This window comes from Cavia porcellus, unplaced genomic scaffold, assembly GCF_034190915.1.
Source record: "Cavia porcellus strain 051 isolate PalLab524CR breed Dunkin Hartley unplaced genomic scaffold, mCavPor4.1 scaffold_5, whole genome shotgun sequence".
In the NCBI taxonomy this organism is placed as follows: Eukaryota; Metazoa; Chordata; class Mammalia; order Rodentia; family Caviidae; genus Cavia; species Cavia porcellus.
The window spans coordinates 109,078,653-109,098,195 of NW_026947488.1; positions in this window are offsets into that span (position 1 = coordinate 109,078,653).

A 19,543-nucleotide genomic window follows, 5' to 3' on the forward strand; every position below is an offset into this window, starting at 1 on the left:
AATTCCTTGAATTCAACATTTTTTTATTATTTCTTGTTACCAAAGCATCACTTTCCTTGTTGCCCTTTCTACAAAACTTCTCAATATTGACTCTCTTCTCCCTCTTCACTTCCTGGCCATTCTGTGAACTACAATGCTCTGCTAGAGACAGCTTCTGATGCAACTGGGCTGGGTGAGAGGGATGCTGGCTAATACTTCATGCAGAAGACAAAGACAGCCAACCAGCCAAGCCCTTTCAGTGTGCAAACATCACTGTAAAGTCCTTCTGCACACAGCATCTCTCAGACTCTAAACCCACATGTGCACTCAAATGGAGTGGGATAAAGTCATCAACCTAGTCACCTCCCTATGGTCACCATCTCTCCTAAGCACCCAAAATCTCACCTATATGTGTAGCTCCAAGTCATTAAATGATAAGATGTCTTTCTCACATCCTACATCTTAAAAAAACTATACTGTTGGGAAAACAAATGTATTTAATATACCATGAGGTTAGCAATCTCTAATTTCAATGCTGTATACAAACCTTTGCCTGTATTTACTTATTCTATTTTTAAGGCAAAATTTCAATTTTTAACAGATGTATACAGAATTCTTGTCAATTCTGTATTGACAAGAATTAAAGAACATCTCTAGAAATTTAATAAATTTAGGAAACAGTGTTAATGACTATATGTAAAGACTTATTACCCAATACAATTGTATCTCATTTATGTAGTAACAAAACATTTATTTAATAAATTCCAGGTAATGTAGATTAAGTTTTAATTTCAGGGCCAACTTTAAGAGATGTTGAAATATTTCATCGCTTTGTTTAACTTTTAGATGTACATTGTGTGGCAAAGAGCACCTGTTATTTTTCTATGCACTAAATGTATACAGCCTTAACTCTGTACCTGAAATTCTCCTTATCTTAAAAAAATTGTCCTGGGATGGGGACAGAACAACCAACCACCAAAGCAGTAAACAGCTGCTTCCATGATTTTTCTTGCCTTGGTTCATTCATTAAGTTGCCACAGTCCTCTGGGCCCCTTTGGGCCCTGTATGTGTTGTCAAGAATTTCTCACAATATGGGGACTATCCTGAGAGAGGCAGGTGCCACTGTAAGGGGTTTAACTGTGGAGGAACGAGAATTCACATGAACCTAGGAAAATTAACGATTCACAGCTGCAGAGCAGGGTCAGGTCAGGGAGCTGACAACAGTAAGAGTAAGCAGCAGATGGACGGCAGCTGCTTCCTCACCCAGCCTAATGGGATGCTTGCAGAGGACAGGCCAGGCTGGACAGGCATGAGCTGAGGGATGATGGAGGATGCAGGGCCAATTGGATATGAAGGATGAGCAGATATCAGGAATGGAGGCTTCAGCCAACTGACTTAGCAGGACACTTGCTAAATTTGGCCAATGCAGATACGAACACAGAAGCCAAAAATGAGCTCAGAGTGAGGAAAATGAAATAAATATAGGTTAAAAATTAAAACAACACTGAGATTGCACCTCACCCTGAAAAGAATGTCTATGTCAAGAAATCAACAAATAAGAAATGCTAGAGGGGCTGTGGGGAAAAAGCAACCTTCTCCACTGATGGTGGGAGCGTAGACTGGTGCATCCACTGTGGAAATCAGTGTGGAGATTCCTCAACAAACTAAGATTGTTGGTACCATTTGAACCAGATGTGGGTAATAGATTAACTTAAGCTAGATTAACTTCTGGTCACTCCAGGCACTTTGTCTATACTAGGTCATATGACTGTTTGTTCTGGAGGAAGTCTTACAGATGCATTGTGTTTAAGGTAATGAATGCAGAACCTGGAGTCTCAGTGGAATGCTGCTGGGACAGCATGACCTGCTTTGATAAGATGTGTGCCAAGGCCACGTAGAGCCAGAGATCATCCCTGGTAAAGTTAAACAATTAGTTACCACTTATCTGACCTTAATTACTGTTCTGACATCCACTTCTGTTCTTCTTAAAGAAAAGACTTTAATAAAAAGCCAGAGAGAACTGTACTTGGGGCTCAGTCCTAGAGGCTGCTGCCCCTCCCTCATGCCATAACTTGGCCTCTTGTTTTCTTTTCATCACCACACCTTGTTTATGGGAACTGTCTCATCATAGAAACCAACAATAGCTATTCCTCTTCTGAATTAAAAACATCACACCACAGCACTATATGTGAGCCCATGTTCATAGTACACCATTTATAATAGCCAGACCTTGGAAACAACATGAATGCCCATCGACTGAAGAATAAACAAAATCATGTGGTATTTTTATATAATAGAGTAGTACTCAGCCATAAAAAGTATTAACTTGAGAATTGTATAAGTAAATGGATGCAACTGGAGACCATACTCATAAAGGAAATAAATCAGATTTACATATATATGAAGATGATAGCTAATAAACATGCTATTGATATTTTTGTGTTCACTGAAGAGAAAGGTTTGCACTAATATTGTTCAGACAACTAAATGCAGACATCTTAAATTCTGAGTCACTAATTTAAAGATAGCAATATGTAATGTATTGACCAATGTTACATCTATCATGGTAACATCCATCATGTTTTGAAATTTTGTTATATTGTTTCTTCTTTAAAATTAAAAAAGTAAAGTATAGGTTGAAAGAAGACCTCTCCAAAAATCATAATTTTAGAAATTGCCTGTGCAGAAAACAACTTCATTGGGCTGGAGATTTACCTCAGCAGCCTAAATGCCTGCCTTGCTAGTGCACAATTGTGAGTTTGATCCAAGGTACAAAAAAAAAAAAAAAAAAAAAAAAGAAAGAAAGAAAGAAAGAAAACAAAAGAAAAGGAAACCAACTCCAGCTTCAGGATACAAATGTATCCAAAGTTACAGTGTCTTTTTTCCCTTCTAAGAAACTTACTCAAAAAAAAAAAAAATTCAGTGTCTTAAAGATAAAACAAGGCCTAGAACTGGGCCTTCTCTTGCCTTTACCTAGAAAATGGGCCATCGCCTGTCACCTGTAAGTTGAGCCCCTGCTTTCTATAGATTCACAAAACCACAGATTTCCATTCTCAAAACCTAGACCATAATGGAAGGCCCCAGCCCTAGACCATAATGTGCCTCATTCTCTGAGCATCTGCACTCTGTTCTGACTGCAAGTATCTTTGATTCGGCCTACTAAGTTTACCTGTGCCTCTCACAGAGATACACAGCAATTCTCCTCCATGACAAGACAAGGAAACTGCGCACCAGGCCCAGGATGATTGGAAGTCCCCACTTCCTCTTTGTGGAGACTCCTCAGACCCTGTCAGGGGACCAAAGGATCCTGACTATGGTTTGGACAAGGAGGGAATAGTTGTCAGACACAATTGCAAATGACACTTGTCACTACCCCCTAGAAGCCTTAAGAGTCAGGGCTGTGAAACAAAATAAAATGAAATCAGGAAAGCTAAGAAATTCTGAGGTAAGTCAGGAAATGGCTCCAGGAGAGTATGCAAACCTGCTGCAGGTTAAACTGCAGAATGTTTCATAGACTTAGAGGACAACTGAAGCTTTTCATGTCCTCCTGCAACACCTCTCACCCAGGAAGATCCTTGTTAACTAACAGTCAGATGCATGTGTGACTCAGGTGTCTGCCTAGCCAGGGAGCTGTCTCTGAAAATAACACTGTGGGAATCCCCTACAACAAACCTCACAGCATCTGCCTTATGGGGCTGCTTTGAGGGAGTGCACCTGAACTGCAACAGGGTTTCCCATGTACTATTTATTTTGACTTCTGTTTTTTTGTAGTTACCACTGACTAATTAGTAAAAATTCTTTTTACTCTGCAGTAAGAAGGGCAGTGTCCCAGTGAAGGGAAGGAAGTGCAGGCAATGTGAGTTAGATACCACTGTTGGCCCCTGAGGGATGCACACATGAGAAATGCTTTTTGTTTGTGTGTGTGATGGTTTGGATTGTAATTGTCCCTCAGAGTTCCTTGTGTCAAAGCCTTGGTCATCAGCCTGTGGCACCACTGGGAGGGGTGGACCTTTAGGAAATGGAGCCTAGTGAGAGGAAGTTAGGCCATTAGGGGTGCTCTCTGGAAGGCAATGAGGGACTATCAGGACCCCAGACATCCTCCCCCATTTTCTCTAATTCCTAGCCACTAAACTTTGAGCAGTTTTGCTCTGCCATGATAGTCAGCCTTGCCCCAGGTCCAAAGCAAAAAGGCCAAGTGACCATGAACTGAAACCCTGATGCCACAGGCCACAATAAGCCTGCATTCCTTGAAGTTGCTTATCTCAGGTATCTCAACATAGGAGTGGAGAGCTAAGACAGTGAGTGCTAACATTTGGCCAACAGAGAAAACTTGATTGCTCTTCACAGTGCTGGCTCCCTAAATGAGTCAGCCCTTGTGCATCAGCTCTGCCAGGTTCTTGAGATTAACAAAAGGCCTGTTTCTCTCAGCCTCTGTTTTCCCTGGCTGCCTGCTGGTATTGAATAGGACCCAGCTGTTTCTTCCATGAACTGACCTTGCTAGGGTTTGTGGGCAGATGGATTCCTTGAGGGCTTTCACCCATGGCCTCCAGGGAGAGTTCACTTCATCTGGTGAAATCTTTTTACAGAAGATCCTGGCTTATGATTGTTTCAAAGGACTTAATAAATTTTTGATATTTTTGCAGTGCTGAAGCTGAAACTCAGGGTCTTGCCCATGCTAGTCCAATGTTCCTAACTTCTGAGCTACAGTCCCAGACACTAAAGATCTTGGTTTTTATTTCAGACCTAAAATTTTTTATTATACCCAAAACTTTTGAAAACCCTGAAAAATCAAAAAAAAACATATGTATTTATTTAAATGCACACAAAATGTAAATTTATGGTTAGATTTAGTGTTCATAAAATTTTTAACACAACAAAACACATGTAGCTTAGATTTTTTTTCATTTTGCAATAAGGCTCTATAAAAGCAACATACAAGGTAATTGCTTAGATACCACAGTGGCTCTTAAATTGAATGAATCACTTGTAACCAAATCATTAAGGAATTGATATGATAAATGCAGCAAAGAGCTATATTTTCTGCACTGGGGGTATGTTTGATACATTTAATAAAGGATGTGAAGTACAGTGTCTAAAGGCTATGTGTGAAGCAAGGTCTTCATGCCGTTTGTAGGCCTTTGTGAGACATGGGTTGGTGACTTTCCTGTCTCTAATGAAGTTGACAAGTAGCCCCCAATGTCCATGTTCTCTTTCTCTTTAGAAACAGAGCTCTGAGATGATGACTCTTGAAGTGTGATATCCAGACCTCCTATAGCATAGCATCAACTTGGGTCTTCTTTTAGAAACATCAGTGCTCGTGTTTCACTCCAACCCTATTGAAGCAGGAATCTGACAATGGGCCTAGCACTGCATTTTAACAATTTTTAAAAACATAAACACAGTGCTTCTAATTCATACAACACTTTCTCCGGTTGTTCGACCACTGCTGTTCTTCTCATGGGACAACAATGAGCACAGGAAAAGACTTCATTTCCCAGCATCCTTTGCTGCAAAGTGTGATCATGGAAGTGAATTTTGACAAAGGAGAGGGAAGTGGAAGTTACTGGAAACCCCCTGGAAACGAAGAGATGCCTCTCTGGACTTCTTCTCAGGATGCTGGGCTGGAATGGTCACTCACCATGATGTCCTCACAAGAGCTGAACAGATGCCAGCCCTATATCCTGAACCTCTAGCATTATGAACTGAATAAACTCTGTTTCCTCTGAAGTATCCAGATCCAGATATTTCATTACAGTAATGCAACATAGACTAATACAGAGGGAGTGAGGTAGGACATGTGAGGTGACAACTGACAGGTCCACAGGGTCCAGTATGCAGGGCACAAGGTGTGTTTTTCAGACAAGGCAGGTTTTTTAAAATAAGCTTTATAGAGTGATGATTTATATGTCATAAATTGTGATTCCTCTACATGCACTATCCTGCTATTTGAGACTAAAGAACTTTAAATCACTGAAAATTTTCCCTGATTGTTTGCAGGTGTAGGCAACTCTACTTTCTGCCTGCATATATTAAATTTACGTTTCTATAATCTCATATAAAGGGTTTGCAGAATGTTTATACAGTGATTTCTGTCATTCACACAATGGTTTTTAGAAGAATGCATGAGTCAAATTTTATTTTATTAATATATTACAATTTGTTCATCCATTTCCTAGGACATAGTACAAGGACATTTGAACTATGTCTGATTTTTGGTGACAATATTTAAAACTGCTATGAATATTGACATATAAAGTTTGTTGATAGTGAATGTTTTCATTTCTTTAGCGTAAGTGTCTAGGAGAGGTTTGCTGGATTGTACTGTAAGTGTAGGTTTCATTTGATAGGAAATCACAGAATTGCTTTCCAAAGTTTACTGCTTCAAATTCCCAATGACCATCTATTTGAATTCTCATCGCTTCACTTCTTTACCAACAGTATTGTTGCTTGTTAGATGTCTGTTATTGTGACAAAATGCCTGGGACATTCAATTTAAAAAGCAGGTGATTTGGGCTCATGGTTTTACTCTATGATCACTTGACTCTTGCTTTGGGCCTGTGGTAGCACAGCACATCATTGTAGGAATACAATGCAAAAACCTGTTCATGTTATGGCCACTGGGATGCAAAGGGAGAAAGAAAAAGAGGAAATGACAGGGTCCTATTTTCCTTCAAGGGCATGTCTCAGTGATCTAACTTGCTCCTATGGGCTTGACCTCCTAAAGGTTCCACCACCTTCTAGTAGTAGCATGGACTGCAGACCACAGTTCTAACACAGAGGGAATACAGTTCATGAACAATAGTACCACTCTACATGCTCAGTAGTAAATCACTGAGCATTAATTTACATTCTGCTGAAAACTAGTAAGAGTAAGCAGCTTTCACTGGCTGGGAATTGTTGGTTCTTCACATGCATAATTGGAAAGTGAAGTCACCAGGAAGCAAGGCCCAGGGCCCCTGTCTTCAGTCTTCGCTAGCAGAGGTTTTCAGTGCATGAAGAAGAAATACTCTGTAAGTTTATAGCCAGGAACTCTGCTTCTCAGATGGTTGTAGGGCAGGTAGAGGAGGAGATTGGTGGGCTCCATAGACTCCAGCTCAGGATGAGGTATTTAGAGGCTCAAGCAAGAGGAACATGATTTGGGGTTATTGATGATGATTCCAGCTTAGGGTCTGGGAGATGATGGTCTTTGGCAGGGAAGGTGACCCAGCAGCCTTGTGCTGGGAGCAGTGCTGCCTTGATTGCACTTTCTGGGCTGCTGCTGTGACCCAGAATAGATGCAAGGAAGAGCAATCATTGTGTGTGGCGTACCTCAACCTCACTGTGGCTTTGGTTCATTGCTAGGTGCCATAAATTCATGGTTCAAGGCTGGTTCCCAACATTCTTCCACTAAGCCTGTGGCAATAACTTACTCATAGATGAGGAAACTGAAGGTCAGGGAAGATCAGCAACTTCTGAAGTATTGTAGCCAAAGATGCTGACACTATTATCATCATTATAATGAATGTCATATGGTAGAAACTACTTTAAAGCAGAGAAAATTTTAAAAATTACATTTCTAATACTAAGCATATTTCTAACACTGTTCAAGGATGAGACCAGGATACACAGCCCATTCACATGTTTAGAAAGCTACAGACTTAATGAGCCTCAATGCTCTGGGTACCAATTACAAGATAGGAGTAACTCAGCCAGGAAGAAATGTTTCTCTTAGTTCCAAGCCTCCGAGAGTAATCACTTCAAAGACACCTCTGCCCGGTGTCAACCAATGATAGATTTTTTCTCTGTGTTGCACAATAGTAACCTCATTTAGTTGCTGTTTCTGAAAGAGTAAATTCTGCCTACAACTTAGCGACAAAGAAATGTGTAACCAGCATAGGTATGTCATCTCCCTTTTGTCATTCCTTTTGGAAACACAGATAAGTGATTGGAAAATTCCAGTCAGTGCTGATGATTTGGAACTGAGATTCCTGTCAGTCCACTTGTGTAATAAAGCTGTCTTCTACAGTCCCTGTGGTACCATGTCTCCATTTGGTCTGGTGCTGAATCCCACATCAATATAAAATAATCATATTATTGATAAACTTAGAAAATAAATGTTATACAACTGCTTGTAAGTACTGGTCATGTGTAGTACAGTTAACAAGGCAATAAATCAGCATTTTGTTAACTGATTTGCAGTGGCTGGCCCACTGGGTTGTCTTCGGAAGTGAGAACTTTCTGGTTCCTGCTGCAATATATGAAGTAAGATCTAAGCCTTGGCATATATGAAGTACTCAATATCTAATGGGTGGGGGAGAAAGGATGATATTCATGTGACAGTTTGGCCAGCATAAGAAGGAACTGTTTGATTTGGACAAGTAATTTTTAAAAAACTGAGAAACATTGACCATCAACTCAGGTAACATAAAAACTTAGTGGTGCCAAGGTTGATGAGAAAACAGGGATATTCTGGTGAAAATATAAATTAATTCAAAATGCCTAGGTAACCAGATTGGAAAAGGTCACACCCTCTTGGCCCAACAAACTTACTTCTAGAAACTTATGATGAGGAAATAATTGGTTAATTATACCAAACAGGTTGTACAAAGTACCCAGATTTAGGGATTAGTTTTAAAAAATCATGACCCATCCAGAACACAGTAGTCCTAAGTGTGGCTAACAGAAAGTAGTTGGTCAACTGCGCATAAGATAAAACTCACTTGGCTGTCATGACAGCCCCATGAAGTAACTGCCATGATTGTTCCCATTTCCTCAATGAGAAAATAGGTCTAGAAGACTTAAGGAACTCTTTCTGGTCACACAGCTGAAGAGAAGCAGAGAAATGAAGTGGGCCTGGCCACTGTTGCCTAAATTTGTGCTCTTTGTCCACTGTTCACATAATGATGTTTACACCAGAATGTGAAGATTGTGTCCCACAGAAATTAGAAATGAAACCACAGATGGAAGAGTTAGGATGGAAGCAAATTTCCTGAAAAGATACATTATCTAGCAAGTAAAGAATATGGTGAGGAACCACAGCAGATTACAGCAAACCCCAGGGAGTCTACTGACACCTGAGGATGTCAACCTGCTGTCTAGCACAGGTGCAGTGCAGGATACACTTAGGTAACAATGATTTAGCATGAGATGAACACACACGTGCGGGTGAGGCCAGCATGCAAGAATGTAAACATAACAACATATACAGAGGCTGGATGATAAAGACACAATTGTTCTCTCTGCTGCTGCCTGCTGCTGCTGCTCTGCTGATGTCTGCCTCCCTGCTGTCTTTGGGGACCTCACAAACAATTTACACCTTAGCCCCCTACACACTGAAAGATATAAAGGCAAGGAAGTAAAGTGCCAACCAGTAAGGAGGAGGTTCTGAGTAGGGGAACCATGAGGGAGTCTTTGTCTAGAAGTTGTTAATGGGTTTCAAAAAGAGCTATGCTATGGAAGACTACCTACTTTTCAGAGTCCAATCTATGTCATGTTGCAGGGAATCACTCAGACTGCTTCACAGTTCAGGGATGTCTAAAGACACCTGAGGACATGACTCTACTTGTCTGCACAGGCACATAGTGGGCTACAGTTATGAAACCATGACTTAGCATAGGTGAACTCCCATGCACTGGTTAGAGCACTACAAGTGAATGTAAATATGAGATAAAAACCTGTGTAAGAATTATGCAACATAAACAGTGGTTCTTTTCTCTGCTCCATGCTGCCTACACTGTTACTGATGTCTTGAACATGTACATTCTCTAACCTTGGGACCTCACCCATGAAAATCTTCCTTGGGTCCTCAAAGCAGCCCATCAAATTTTCACACACTGCCCATGCAAATCCCATGTACCCTTCAGCCAATGGCCTGCCTGATCATTCTCTGGAAAGGTCACAAAGAGCTGAAGGACAGACAGGAGATGTTTTTGTAAGGTACCTGTATGGTCACAACTCAGCAGGCTCCATTTTGGACTTGCTAACTCCATTTTGGGCTGCTGTCCTTAATGCCTGGTAGAACCCAAACTTCTGTTTCACTGATTCCTGTTACAGTGATGCAAACTTAAATCAGTTACCCTGGAACCATGTCTACAATAAATTGTTAACAGGAAAAGAGAGGCTAAAAATGTATGAACAATATTTACGTCTCTACATAGAAAAATGGCAAATATTTCTACATTTTTCCTTGGTTGTTTGATTTTGTGAAATGTGTAAATATTATAATAATTACCAAAAGATTAATTTAGGTAGAAAAAGAGAAACAAAAACTAGAGGATGTGGAAAGTATTCAATGATGAAACTTTCAAAACCCCCATGTGAGGTGACCTGATTTAGGCCTCTGCTGCTTCCCACTGCAGGACAAGCCATTGTCCTCTTCTTTTCCTTAGGGAAACATGATAGCCTTGTTCTTCATCCTTGATGGCCACAGACGTAAGGGTAAAGAAGCACTTGGAAAATATTTTTCTCTGGCCACCTCTTACTCATGAACTCTATCAAAATGTTATTTCTCACCTCCAGTCTCTACAGCTGCTAACTTAAGTGATCGTTTTTCAGGGAGAAAACTAACTGTGGAAAAGCAACAGGATCTGTTCAAGGTCATTTCTGCAGTAGGAGAGTCAGCATGCAGTCCCTGTTCCTGGTGTCTGACAGCCACCTCCATGCCATCTGAAGGCAGGGAATCATTCTGCTATAGTACATTTCTTGGGAAAAAAAAAACTTCTATCAAATGATAGCAAGATTCTTAGCCTTGGGCCTCTTGATTCATGTTCCACATGCAAGAGTGTGAGCCTTGAATATGGCCAGTGATGTTTTACCAGCAATCTAGGCATTCTATCACATGAAAACTACCAAAGACACAAGGGATTAGCAAGCGATTCAGCAATGTCTGCATTAGCATGTAACTGCCCACATGCTTTAAATTTTATTCTACCTCCTTTCTGTTTGAAAAACTACAATTTTTGACACATACTAGTTGTACAGAGTAAGGAGGTTCATTATATTTTCATATTTGCATATATTGTGCAGCAATCAAGTTCGTCCACCCCTCTCCTACCTGCTCCCTTTCCCCTAACCCTCCTTCCAGGTCGTGTAGTCACTCTTCTACTTTTTTTAAGTTTCCACATATGAGAGAAAACATGCAATATTTGTCGCTATCTGAATATTTTGTTTACGATATATCCTCCATTTCCATGCATTTTTCTGCATATAACCAGATTTTACTTTTCTTTATGGTTGAGTAGAATGGGAGTGTGCATGTGTGCACATGTGCATGCCATGTTTGCTTTGCCCGTTGACCAGCTGATAGATATGTAGACTGATTATTTGCCTTGATTATTGTGAATAGTGCCTCTCTTGCTCCTTTATTGCTCTTTAGCCATTGTTGTATAACAAAGTAGCCCCAAACTCAGTGCCTTATTGCAAAATTTTATAATTATTACTCAATTTTTTGGTTTGACTATGCTCAGTTGGGTAGTTCTTGATTACAGTAGACTGTTTTATAACATCATTCTGCTTGTGGCTAAAACTGCAATTCCCTGGTGAGTCATTTGGGCTGGACATCCACCACAGTACATTCCCATAGCCTAAACTACAGGAATAAAAAAGGGAGGGCTGGAATGTATCTTGAGGTAGAGCACTTGCCTAGTATGAAGGAGGTCCTGAGTTACATTCCCAGTATAAGATTGTATAATGGCTTACAATTGATTTCTAAGACCATAGGTAAGTGAAAACTGGATAGAGGAGCATTATTTGCTATAATAAAGCAAAGGAAATGACAAGCTTAGTGCCAGCAGGGAGGAAAACTGATGAGACCTCATTTCACTGCAGAACCTTGGAAGTAGTGAAATTCTGTGTGATACAAATCTAAAATTGTGAGCTGTTGCTTACTTTCTTTCTGTCAACAAAACCACACTATTCTTGTGTCAGGCACTGAGTTGGATACTGAGAAACAGTAATTACAAGTTGTCTTAGTTACTTTTCACTGGTTGTTGAGACAAAATATCTGATGCCCAACATGAAAGAAGGAAAGGTTTATTTCTTACAGGTTGGAGGCTTCAGTCCATACTCAGTTGGCTCCAAGGTAAAATGACATGGCTGATGGGCAGTAGTTTGTGGTGCCTACACACATCAGGCATTAACAATAAAAGAGAAACACAAGCCTTCTTTCCTCAGGTACACTGCATGCTGGCTTCACCTTTGGCAGGTGTAGTACTAATACCATCAATCTGAGTGCTAGAAAACAACCAATCAGAAAATATAGATATGGCCGCATCCATGATGGCATGAGGCTTGAGGGGTACTGAGGTTAACCATGACAAAGTGCCTGCTGTCATACTCTCACCATGAAGCCTACAGTCTACTGAGGTGGATGGATATTTATCCAATCACTACCCAAATGTCAGCTGAGTTTTCCTAATCTGAATCCTGAAGTCTGAAATGCTTCAAAGTCTAGAACTTTTGAGAACTGATACAGTGCCAAAAGTGAATAATTTCACAAGAAATTTTGTTTCAAACACAAAATATTTTTTTCATTAAGATTATTAGTATATTTTAGGTGTAAATAATGATCATGTAAACCATGGGAAATTTGTACCGTACATTAAAACCTTGAATGTGTTATTCTCAATTCTCCTAACCTTGCTTCAACTCCCTTCCCTTCGTCTTTTATGAAAGCTTTGTTGGCTTCTTTTCTCATCAATTGTTTCTTTTCTCTTCCTTTTTTTCTCCCTCCTACATACCTAATTCCTCATTTCATTAGAAAATGTTCACAATATCTATATTTAGTGCTTATCTACATTTTCAGCTTCCCACACCAGAGAAACAACACAATACACATGTCAAACACAAAATTATTAGAAGTATTGTATAAAATTAACTTCAGGTTATGAGTATGAAGTATATGTAAGCCATAAATAAATTTCATATTTAAACATGTGTCCCATCCTCAAGATAACTTATTATGTATATGCAAATTTTCCAACAAAAAGTATAGAAATTCCAAACACTTCTGGTCACAATCATGTTGTATAGGGGACAGTGAATTTGTAGATGTTTAATTAAAAACCTCAAGGAAGAAGTACAAGGGGTGATCTAAAACTAACCTCTAACCCTAACACCAGCCCTAAGAGTAACCCTAACACTAACACTAAACCAAACTTCTAACCCTAACCTTAATACTAACCTTAAACTCTAACCCTCACCATAACCCTAACCTAACCCTACCCATAAACCTAACACTAACCTCTAAGCATAAGCCCAACCCTAACCCTAACCTTAATGCTAACACCTAACCCTAACCCTAAACCTAATCCTAAACCTAACCCTAACATCTAATCCTAACACTACTCCTAACCGTAACCAAAACCTTAACCATAAACCTAAACCTAAATATAACCCTAACCCTAACTCTAACCCTAACCCTAACCCTAACACTAAACCTAACAGTAACCCTAAGCCTAAACCTAACACTAACCTTAACACTATCCCTAACACCTAATGCCTAACCCTAAGCCTAACTCTAACTTTAAAACTAACCCTAAATCTAACCCTAACCCTAACACTAAACCTAATTGTAACGCTAACCCTAACCCTAACCCAAAGCCTAACCGTAACCCTCTTCCTAACTCCTAACCTCTAATCCTCACCGTAATCATAACCCTAACCTTAACCCTAACCCTTACCCTAACACTAATGCTAACACTAAACCTAACCTAACCATAACGCTAAACTCTAACCCTAAACCTAACCCTAACCCTATCCTTAACCCTAACACTAATCCTAAACCCTACCTCTAAACCTAACACTATCCCTAACCCTAAACCTAACTGTAAATCTAACCCTAACCCTAACCCTATAACTACACGTAACCCTTAAACCTAATGCTAAACCTAACCCTAAAACTAACACTAAAACTAACCCTAACACTAACCCTAACCACAAGCATTACCCTAAAGCTGATCGTAACACTAACCCTAACCGTAATCTGAAGCCTAACCTTAAACCTCTCCCTAACCCCTAACCTCTAACCCTAACGCTAAACCTAACCATAAAACTAACACTAACACTAACCCTAACCCTAAGGCTTACCCTAAAGCTAATTGTAACAATAACCCTAACCGTAATCCGAAGCCTAACCTTAAGCCTCGTGCTAACACCTAACCCCTAACCCCTAACCCTAACCCTAACACTAACCCTAACTGTAACTGTAACCATAATCCTAACCCTACCACTAACCCTAACTTCTAATCCTAACCCTAACCCTAAACCTAACCATAACCTTAACCCTAATCCTAACATTAATCCCTTACCCTAAACATAACTCTGCCCCTTAAACTAACATGAAGCCTGACAATAATACCTAACACTAACCCTAATCCTAACCCTTTCGCTAACACCTACCCCTAACCCTAACCCTAACCCTACCTCTAAATCTAACCCTAATCCTAAAGCTAACCCTAACCTTAAACACAACCCTAAGTATAAACCTAACCATAACCCTAAACTTAACCCTAACCGGAAGCCTAATTCTAACACTCTCCCAAACACCTAACCCCTAACTCTAAACCTAAACCTAGCCCTAACCCTAACCTTAAACGTAACCTAAAATTAACCCTACCCAACCATAAATTGTAATCCTAAACCTAACCTTAACAATAACCTGAACCTTAAACCTAATCCTAAAACTAAACTGTAACCCTAAACCTAACACTAAACCTAACCCTAACCCTAACAGTATCCCTCACCCTAAACTTAAAACTGAACCTAACACTATCCCTAACCCTAAATCTTACCCTAAACCTAAACCTAACCCTATCCCTTACGCTAACCCTATCCCTAATACCTAACCACAAATCCTAAACCTAAACCTAACCCGAAGCCTAACCATTACCCTCTTCCCAATATTTAACACCTAACCCTGAACCTAAACCTAACCCTAACCCTAACCGTAACAATAACCCTAACTCTAAACCTAACTCTAACCCTAAAAGCTAATCCTAACCCAGAAATAACCCTAACTCTAAACGTAACCCTAACACTAAAATTTAACCCTAAACCTAACCATAAACCTAACACAAACCCTAACATTAACCCTAAACCTAACCCTAATCCTAAACTCTAACCCTAGCCCTAACACTAACCTTAACCCTAACATGAAACATAAACCTAACCCTAAACCTAACATTAATCCCTAAACCTAACCCAAACCGTACCCCTTAAATTAACTCTAACACTGACCTTAAAGCTACCATAACACTATCCCTAAACCTAACCCTACCCCTAAACCCAACCCTAGCCCTACCCCTAAACCTAACCCTAACCCTTACTTCTAACCATACCCTAACCCTGACCTTAACCACAACCCTAACCTTAACACTAACTTCTATCACTAACCCTAACCCTAAACCTACCATAAACCTAAACCTAACCCTAATGCTCATGCTAACCCTAACCCTAACCCATACCTCTAACACTAACGCTAAACCGAAAAATAAACCTAACCCTAATTCTAACCCTAACCCTAACCATAACCATAACCATAACCATAAACCTAAACCTAAAATTATCCCTAACCCTAACCCTAACACTAACCCTAAACCTCACCCTAACCCTAAACCTAACACTAACCCTAACACTATCCCTAACACCTAACCCGTAACGGTAAGCCTAACCCTAACTCTAAAACTAACCCTAAATCTAACCCTAACCCTAACACTAAACCTAATCCTAATGCTAACACTAACCTTAACCCAAAGCCTAACCTTAAACCTCTTCCTAACACCTAACCTCTAATCCTCACCCTAATCATAACCCTAACCCTAAACCAAACACTTACCCTAACACTAACGCTACCCCTAACCTAACCTAAAAGTAACCCTAAACTCTAAACCTAAAGCTAACCCTACCTTAACCTTGAAACTAACCCTAAACCCTAACTCTAAACCTAACACTATCCCTAACCCTAATCCTAACTGTAAACCTAACGCTAATCCTAATTCTATCTCTAACACCTAAACCCTAACCGTAACACTAAATCTAACCCTAAACCTAACATTAAACTAACCCTAACTCTAACCCTAACCCTAAGCCTTACACTAAAGCTAATCGTAACCCTAAACCTAACCATAATCCGAAGCCTAACCTTAAGTGTCATGCTAACCCCTAACCCCTAACCCTAAACCTAACAGTAACCCTAACCATAACCATAACGATAATCCTAACCCTACCACTAACCCTAACTTCTAATCCTAACCCTAACCCTAAACCTAACCATAACCCTAACCCTAAACCTAACATTAATCCCTTACCCTAACCCTAAGTCTACCCCTTAAACTAACCCGAAGCCTGACTGTAATACCTAACACTAACCCTAACCCTAACCCTGTCGCTAACACCTAACCCCTAAACCTAACCCTAACCCTACCTCTAAATGTAACCCTAATCCTAAACCTAACCCTAACCTTAACCCTAACACTAACCCTAATGCGAACTCTACCCCTAATACCTAAACCCTAACCCTAAACCTAACCCTAACCCGAAGCCTAAACATTACCCTCTTCCCAACATTTAACACCTAACCCTAAACCTAAACCTAAACCTTAGACTAACTGTAACCGTAACTCTAAACCTAACTCTAACCCTAAATTCTAATCATAACCCTAAAAATAACCCTAACCCTAAATGTAACCCTAACCCTAAAATTTAACACTACACCTAACCCTAACCCTAGCACTAACCTTAACACTAACCCTAAACCTAACCCTAATTCTAAACTCTAACCCTAACCATAACATTAACACTAACCCGAACACGAACCATAAACCTAACACTAAAGCTAACATTAATCCCTAAACCTAACCCTAATCCTACCCCTTAAACTAACCCTAACACTGACCTTAAACCTACCATAACACTATCCCCGAACCTAACCCTACACCTAAACCTAAACCTACACCTTACTTGTAAACCTACACTAACCCTGACCCTAACCACAACCATAAACTTAAAACTAAACTCTTTCACTAACCCGAACCTTTTACCTACCATAAACCTAAACCTAACCCTAACCCTAACACTAACCCATACCTCTAACAGTAACACAAACCCTAACCCTAAACCTAACCCTAACCCTAAACCTAACAATAATCCTAACCCAAATCCTAACCCTAACCTTAACCCTAACCCATACGTCTAACCCTAAACCTAACCCTAACCCTAACATTAACCCTAAGACTAACTCTAAACCTAACACTAACCCTAGCACTAACACTAAACCAAACTTCTCACCCTCACCTAAATCCTAACTTTAACAGTAACGCTGACCATAATCCTAACCCTAACCCTAACCCTAAAGCTAACGCTAACATCTAACCAGAAGCCTATCCCTAACCCTAACCTTAACGCTAACACCTAACACCTAATCCTAAATCTAAACCTAATCTTAACCCTAATCCTAACCCTAACACTACATTCTAATACTAACACTACCCCTAACCTTAACCCTAACCCTAACCATAAACCTAAACCTAAAATTAACCCTAACCCTAACTCTTACACTAACCCTAACCATAACCATAACATTAACCCTAACCCTAAACCTAAATTCTAATCCTAATACTACCCCTACCCCTAACCCTAACCTTAACCATGAATATAAACCTAAAACTAACCCTAACCCTAACTCTCACCCTAACCCTAACCCTAACTCGAACACTAACCCTAAACCTAACCCTAAACCTAACACTAACACTGACACTATCCCTAACATCTAACCCCTTACCCTAAACCTAAACCTAACTCTAAAACTAACCCTAAATCTAACCCTAATCGTAACACTAAACCTAATTGTAACACTAAACCTAACCCAAAGCCTAACCCTAACCCTCTTCCTAACACCTAACCTCTAATCCTAATACTAATCATAACCCTAAACCTAACCGTAACTCTTACCCTAACACTAACGCTAACCCTAACCCTAACCTAACCATAACCCTAAACTCTAACCCTAAATCCAACCCTAACCATAATATTAACCCTAACATTAACCCTAAAACCTAACTCTAAACCTAACACTATCCCTAAGCCTAACCCTAAGCGTAAACCTAACCCTGACCCTAACCTTATCCCTAACACCTAACCCCTAACCCTAACGCTAAACCAAACCCTAAAACTAACACTAAAACTAACCCTAACACTAACCCTAACCCAAAGCCTAACACTAAAGCTAATCGTAACCCTGACCCTAAGCGTAATCCGAAGCCTAAGGTTAAACGTCTCTCTAACCTCTAAACCCTAACCCTAAACCTAACACTAACCCTAACCATAACCATAACCATAATCCTAACCATACCACTAACTCTAACTTCCAATCCTAACCCTAACCCTAAATCTAACCATAACCCTAACACTAAACCAAACCCTAACTCTAACCCGTACTTCTAACAATAAACCTAAACCTAACCCTAAACTTAACCCTAAACCTAACTCTAAACCTAACCCTAACCTCTAACCCTAACACTAACCTTATCATTAACACTAAACCAAACTTCTAACCCTAACCATAATCCTAACCTTTAACTCTAACCACAACCATAACCCTAACCCTAACCCTAAACCTAAACCTAAGTCTAACCATAACCGTAACCCTAACTCTAACCTTAACGCTAACACCCAACACCTAACCCTAACCCTAAACCTAACCCTAACCCTAAATTCTAATCCTAACACTACCCCTAACCCTAACCATAACCTGAACCGTAACCCTAAACCTAAAACTAACCCTAAATCTAACTCTAACCCTAACATTAACCCTAACCCTAACACTAACCCTAACCCTAACCCTAAACCTAACCCTAAACCTAACTCTAACCATAACCCTAAACCTAACACTAACCCTAACCCTAACACTAACACGAACACTAACCTCTAAACTTAACCTTAATACTAACAATAATCCTAACACTAAACTTGACCACTAACCCTAATCCTAACCCTAACAGTATCCCTAACCCTAACCCTAACCCTAACCCTAACCCTAACCCTAACCCTAAACCTTAAACTAAGACTAACACTATCCCTAACAACTAACATCTAACCCAACCCCCTAACCCTAAATCTAAAACAAACCCTAAATCTCACCTATCCCTAACTGTAAACCTAATCATAGCTGTAAACCTAGCCCTAACCCAAAGCCTAACCCTAACCCTCTTCCTAACACCTAACCTCTAATCCTCACCGTAATCATAACCCTAACCCTAACACTAACCCTAACCCTAAAACTAACCCTAACCCTAACTTAACCATAAACCTAAACTCTAACCCTAAACCTAAGCCTAAACCTAACCTTAACCCTAACACTAACCCTAAAATCTAACTCTAAACCTAACACACTAGCCCTAACCCTAACCCTAACCGTAAACCTAACCTTAACACTAACCCTATCCTTAACACCTAACCCCTAACCCTAACGCTAAACCTAACCCTAAATCTAACACTAAAACTAACCCTAATACTAACCTTAAACCTAAGCCTTACCATAAAGCTAATTGTAACCCTAACCCTAAGTGTAATCCGAGGCCTAACCGTAAAC